The following is a 7,708-nucleotide window of genomic DNA, read 5'->3' on the forward strand; positions in this document are numbered from 1 at the left end:
CAACCGACACCATCGACACCGACAACCGACACCATCGACAACAACACACGACACCATCGATACCGACACCCGACACCGTCGACACCAACAACCGACACCATCGACAACAACACCCGACACCATCGACAACAACACCCGACACCGTCGACACCAACAACCGACACCGTCGACAACAACCGACACCGTCGACACCAACAACCGACACCATCGACAACAGCAACCGACACCATCGACACCAACAATCGACACCATCGACAACAACAACCGACACCTTCGACACCAACAACCGACACCATCGACAACAGCAACCGACACCATCGACACCAACACCCGACACCATCGACAACAACACCCGACACCATCGACAACAACAACCGACACCATCGACAACAATACCCGACACCATCGACAACAACACCCGACACCATCGAGAAACAACACACGACACCATCGACACCAACAACTGATAACAACACCCGACACCATCGACAACAACACCCGACACCATCGACACCAACACCCGACACCATCGACACCAACAACCGACACCAACACCCGACACCATCGACACCAACACCCGACACCATCGACACCAACAACTGACACCATCAACAACAACAAACGACACCATCGACAACAACACCCGACACCAACACCCGACACCATCGACACCAACACCCGACACCATCGACACCAACAACTGACACCATCAACAACAACAAACGACACCATCGACAACAACACCCGACACCATCGACAACAACAACCGACACCATCGACACCAACACCCGGCACCATCGACACCGACAACCGACACCATCGACACCAACACCCGGCACCATCGACACCGACAACCGACACCATCGACACCAACACCCGACACCATCGACAACAACACCCGACACCATCGACAACAACACCCGACACCGTCAACAACAACAACCGACACCATCGACACCGACAACCGACACCATCGACAACAACACACGACACCATCGATACCGACACCCGACACCGTCGACACCAACAACCGACACCATCGACAACAACACCCGACACCATCGACAACAACACCCGACACCGTCGACACCAACAACCGACACCGTCGACAACAACCGACACCGTCGACACCAACAACCGACAGCATCGACAACAACACCCGACACCATCGACACCAACACCCGATACCATCGACACCAACACCCGACACCATCGACACCATCACCCGACACCATCGACACCAACACCCGACACCATCGACACCAACACCCGACACCATCGACAACTACACCCGACACCATCGACAACAACACCCGACACCATCGACAACAACACCCGACACCATCGACAACAACACCCGACACCAACACCCGGCACATTCGACACCGACAACCGACACCATCGACACCAACACCCGACACCATCGACAACAACTGACACCATCGACAACAACACCAGACACCATTGACACCAACACCTGACACCATCGACAACAACACCCGACACCATCGACACCAACACCCGACACCATCGACAACAACAACCGACACCATCGACACCAACAACCGACACCATCGACACCGACAACCGACATCATCGACACCGGCAATCGACACCATCGACACCAACAATCGACACCATCGACACCGACAATCGTCACCATCGACACCGACAATCGACACCATCGACACCAACACCCGACACCATCGACACCAACACCCGACACCATCGACACAAACACCCGACACCATCGACACCAACAATCGACACCATCGACACCAACACCCGACACCATCGACACCAACACCCGACACCATCGACAACTACACCCGACACCATGGACAACAACACCCGACACCATCGACAACAACACCCGACACCATCGACAACAACACCCGACACCAACACCCGGCACATTCGACACCGACAACCGACACCATCGACACCAACACCCGACACCATCGACAACAACTGACACCATCGACAACAACACCCGACACCATCGACAACAACACCCGACACCATCGACAACAACACCCGACACCGTCGACACCAACAACCGACACCATCGACAACAACCGACACCATCGACAACAACACCCGACACCATCGACAACAACACCCGACACCATCGACAACAACACCCGACACCGTCGACACCAACAACCTACACCGTCGACAACAACACCCGACACCATTGACACCAACACCCGACACCATCGACAACAACACCCGACACCATCGACACCAACACCCGACACCATCGACAGCAACAACACCCGACACCATCGACACCAACAACCGACACCATCGACAACAACACCCGACACCATCGACAACAACAGCCGACACCATCGACAACAACACCTGACACCATCGACAACACCCGACGCCATCGACAACAACACCCGACACCATCGACACCAACAACCCGACACCATCGACACCAACACCCGACACCATCGACACCAACACCCGACACCATGGACAACAACAACACCCGACACCATCGACACCAACACCCGACACCATCGACACCAACGACAACGACACCCGACACCATCGACAACAACAACCGACACCATCGACAACAACACCCGACACCATCGACACCAACGACCGACACCATCGACAACAACAACCGACACCATCGACAACAACACCCGACACCATCGACAACGACACCCGACACCATCGACAACAACAACCGACACCATCGACAACAACACCCGACACCATCGACACCAACAACCGACACCATCGACAACAACAACTGACACCTTCGGCAACAACAACTGACACCATCAATAACAACAACTGACACCATCGACAACAACAACTGACACCATCGACAACAACAACTGACACCTTCGGCAACAACAACTGACACCATCAATAACAACAACTGACACCATTTACAACAACCGACATCATTGACACCAACAACTGACACCATCGACAACAACACCTGACACCATCAATAACGACTGACACCATCAATAACAACAACTGACACCATCAACAACAACAACTGACACCATCGACAACAACAACTGACTCCATCAATAACAACAACTGACACCATCGACAACAACAAATGACTCCATCAATAACAACAACCGACACCATTGACACCAACAACTGACATCAATAACAACAACTGACACCATCGACAACAACAACTGACACCATCGACAACAACAACCGACACCATTTACAACAACCGACATCATTGACACCAACAACTGACACCATCGACAACAACGACTGACACCATCGACAACAACAGCTGACACCATCGACAACAACTGACGCCATCAATAACAACAAACGACACCATTGACAACAACAACTGACACCATTGACTCCAACAACTGACACCATCGACACCAACAACTGACACCAACGACAACAACTGGCACCATCAATAACAACAACTGACACCATCGACAACAACAACTGACACCATCGACAACAACAACTGACACCATCAATAACAACAACCAACACCATTGACAACAACAACTGACACCATTGACTCCAACAACTGACACCATCAACACCAACAACTGACACCATCAATAACAACAACCGACACCATTTGCAACAACCGACATCATTGACACCAACAACTGACACCATCGACAACAACGACTGACACCATCGACAACAACAACTGACACCATCAATAACAACAACTGACACCATCAATAACAACAACTGACACCATCAATAACAATGACTGACACCATCAACAACAACGACTGACACCATCGACAACAACGACTGACACCATCGACGACAACAACTGACACCTTCGGCAACAACAACTGACACCATCGATAAGAACAACTGACACCATCAATAACAACAACTGACACCATCGACAACAACAACTGACACCATCAATAACAACAACCGACAGCATTGACAACAACAACTGACACCATCGACAACAACGACTGACATCATTGACACCAACAACTGACACCATCAATAACAACAACTGACACCTTCGGCAACAACAACTGACACCATCAATAACAACAACTGACACCATCAATAATAACAACTGACACCTTCGGCAACAACAACTGACACCATCAATAACAACAACTGACAGCATTGACAACAACAACCGACACCATTGACAACAACAACCGACATCGTTGACATCAACAACTGACACCATCCGACAACAACGACTGACACCATCGACAACAACAACTGATACCATCGACAACAACAACTGACACCAGCAACAGGCATCTCCCTGAGAGGGACAGGAGTGAAGATCCAGTGCAATGTTTTCTGTACCTGTCGAGGTTCCGATGTGAGGCAATATTTCCCATCGGGATGTCCTACAAATGAGAATGGAAGAACAGAACAGATTTCAATGTGTTAGAGTTTAATTCACATGCCATGAACCAACAGTCCTCGCTCAAAACACCCAATCCCATGGGATATGAAGCCTGTGTTGCAGGCTTGGTCAGGGTATGAGGCCTGTGTCGCAGGCTCGGTCAGGGTTTGAGGCCTGTGTCGCAGGCTCCGTCAGGGTATGAGGCCCGTGTCGCAGGCTCGGTCAGGGTTTGAGGCCTGTGTCGCAGGCTCGGTCAGGGTTTGAGGCCCATGCCGCAGGCTCGGTCAGGGTTTGAGGCCTGTGTCGCAGGCTCGGTCAGGGTTTGAGGCCTGTGTCGCAGGCTCGGTCAGGGTTTGAGGCCTGTGTCGCAGGCTCCGTCAGGGTATGAGGCCCGTGTCGCAGGCTCGGTCAGGGTTTGAGGCCTGTGTCGCAGGCTCGGTCAGGGTATGAGGCCCATGCCGCAGGCTCGGTCAGGGTTTGAGGCCCGTGTCTCAGGCTCGGTCAGGGTTTGAGGCCCGTGTCTCAGGCTCGGTCAGGGTATGAGGCCCGTGCCGCAGGCTTGGTCAGGGTACGAGTCATGTTGGCTTTGAGCCATGTTGGCTTGAGGGATAACTGGTGGAGCCCCAGGACGCCGGGGAGAACTCTCCTCCTCTGCTCCTCCTCCAACAGCGGCCGAGGGAGCTTCATCGCCCGCCTCGGTTTAAACTCCTCACCCGGAGGACCGAAAGGCAGTGCAGCTCTCCCCTTGGCGCCGGCGGTGAACAGTGCCGGCCCTGGATTGTGGGGGGGCCCTGGAGCACCTGGGGGAGTGGGGGGGTCACTCGAAACCCACGACCTTCTGGCGAGGGTGAGAGCCACCAGACAGGCCTCGACCCCACGATGGACAAGTGCCCAGTACCCCTGACCCTCGCCCCCACCCCCACCAACCGCAGATGCCAATGCCTGTAGGGAAGGGAATGAGGAATCCAGGGAGGGGCCCGCCTCACGTCTCCCATCCCCCAGCCCCCCTTCTGCCCCCCTGGCGGCGGGACTCACCATGCGGTTGAAGGTTGGCGTCTCGACGGGCAGGCTGTCCCGGTGATGGAGGTGGGCAAAGGGCTTGGCGGCTCCCCACGATTCCAGGTAGCGGGTCATGCGCACCGAGGCCCTGATCTTGGCGCAGTCGCCGGGGTCCTGCAGCAGGGACTCCTCGCAGTATTCCTCCTCGGCCTGGAGAGGGAGGGAGGGAGGGAGAGGGAGAGAGGGAGGGGGAGGGAGGGAGAGAGAGGGGGAGGGAGGGACAGGGAGAGGGAGAGAGGGAGAAAGGGAGGGGAGAGGGAGAGAGGGAGGGAGAGAGGGAGGGGGAGAGGGAGAGAGAGAGAGGGAGAGGGAGGGAGGAGGGAGGGAGAGAGAGAGAGGGAGAGAGAGAAAGGGAGGGACAGAGGGATGGAGGGGAAGGGAGAGAGGGAAGAAGGGAGAGAGGGAGGGAGGAGGGAGGGAGAGGGAGGGAGGGAGGGGGGAGGGGGAGAAGGAGGGCGGGAGAGAGAGAGGGAGAGGAGGATGGAGAGGGGGAGGAAGGGTGAGAGGGAGGGAGAGAGAGAGAAAGAGGGAGGGAGAGAGGGAGGGAGGGAAAGAGAAAGGGAGGGAGGGCAGGATGATGGAGCATTAATACGGCGACCTTCAACCCCCTGCCGCATGGAGTGTGCCCCCCCTGGTTACCGCGGTGACGGGCGCCATCTTGGGCTCTGGCTCGAGTCCGTCAAAGAAGCTTATTGAGAACAGGGGCCTAAAGGCCTCGTCCCTCCCCCCTCATCCCCACCGCCTCCTCCTCCCTCGTCCCCGCTTCATCCTCCCTCAACCCCACCTCCTCTCTCAACCCCACCTCCTCCCTCGACCTCACCTCTTCCCTCAACCCCAGCTCATAAGAGCAGGTGAGGCCATTCGGCCCCTTGAGCTGATCCGATTGTGGCCTCGAATCCACTTTCCTGTCAGCCTCCCCTCCTCCCTCTCCCTCCACTCTGCTCCCTCTCCCATAACCCTCGACTCCCTCGTCGATCGAAACTCTGTCTAACTCGGCCTCGGATATATTCAGTGACCCGGCCTCCGCCGCTCTCTGTGGGGGAGAGAATCCCACAGACTGACACCCCACCACGAGAGAAGAAATTCCTCCTCGTCTCCCTCTTCAATGGGAGACCCTCCCCGCCTTATTTTTAAACTGTGCCCCCCCACCTCGTTCTAGATTCCCTCCCCCACAAGAGGGGAAACATCCTCTCAGCATCCACCCTGTCAAACCCCCTCTCGCCCCCCTCAGGATCTTATCTGTCTCAATAAGATCCCCTCTCGTTCTTCAAAACTATCGCTCACCCCCACCTCCTCCCCGTCTCCCATTTTATCTCCGTAACCCACCATTCGTTGCGTCTCCACAGGCTCTGCGGGTTGACCCTTGACCCTATCCATTCACTCCGATTCCACCCTCTCCTCTGAGGCCAGGAACGAAAGGCTTAACATATGAGGAACGTTTGAGGACTCTGGGTCTATACTCGATGGAGTTTAGAAGGATGAGGGGGGATCTGATTGAAACTTACAGAATACTGAAAGGCCTGGATAGAGTGGACGTGGGGAAGATGTTTCCATGAGTAGGAGAGACTAGGACCCAAGGGCACAGCCTCAGAGTAAAGGGAAGACCTTTTAGAACAGAGATGAGGAGAAACTTCTTTAGCCAGAGAGTGGTGAATGTATGGAATTCATTGCCACAGAAGGCTGTGGAGGCCAGGTCATTGAGTGTATTTAAGACCGAGATAGATAGGTTCTTGATTGGTAAGGGGATCAAAGGTTACAGGGAGAAGGCGGGAGAATGGGGTTGAGAAACTTATCAGCCATGATTGAATGGCGGAGCAGACTCGATGGGCCGAATGGCCTAATTTCTGCTCCTTGGTCTTATGGTCTTATGGCCCTGGCCCAGGCCTCATTTCGCCCTCCTTTGGGGGGCCCCTGCTGGGGTCCATCGCCAAGAGGCCTCAGGCTTGGGGCCCTCATCCCAGGCACGCCCCCTCCTCCCTCCCCCCCACCGACCTTGCAGTATGCTCTCTCCCCTACCCTAGCTCCCTCCCCCCACCTCGTTGGCTCTCCACTCCCTGCCCCCCCCACCCCATCCTCCCCTCCCTTCCCCCCCCTCGGTGCCGCTCACCCGAGGATCAACGACCAAGTACGTGACGATCCGGTGCTCCTTCAGGTAGGGGTCTCTCAGGTGCCCGTTGCCCTCCTGCACCTGGTACGCTCCACCCAGGTGGTGCAGGGTGGAGTCCGTGATGTGCACACGCCTGCCAAAGAGGGAGGAGGACAAGCGGGTCACGTCAGGGAGAACACTCC

At 55.3% G+C, this 7,708-nt stretch overlaps 1 long non-coding RNA gene across 1 annotated transcript in view; it reads right to left on the reverse strand.

Moving 5' to 3' along the window:
• The window catches only part of LOC144678610 (uncharacterized), an 8,852-nt gene extending 1,192 nt beyond the window's left edge, over positions 1-7,660 (reverse strand). The window contains exons 1-3 of the long non-coding RNA XR_013576142.1: positions 7,527-7,660; positions 5,396-5,569; positions 4,318-4,361 (exon numbers count right to left, since the gene is read on the reverse strand). This is a non-coding gene — a long non-coding RNA (uncharacterized LOC144678610). The remainder of the gene's footprint in view (positions 1-4,317; positions 4,362-5,395; positions 5,570-7,526) is intronic.
• Between the last annotated feature and the right edge of the window lie 48 nt (positions 7,661-7,708).

This window comes from Cetorhinus maximus, unplaced genomic scaffold (genome assembly GCF_964194155.1).
Source record: "Cetorhinus maximus unplaced genomic scaffold, sCetMax3.hap1.1 HAP1_SCAFFOLD_4852, whole genome shotgun sequence".
Taxonomy (NCBI): domain Eukaryota; kingdom Metazoa; phylum Chordata; class Chondrichthyes; order Lamniformes; family Cetorhinidae; genus Cetorhinus; species Cetorhinus maximus.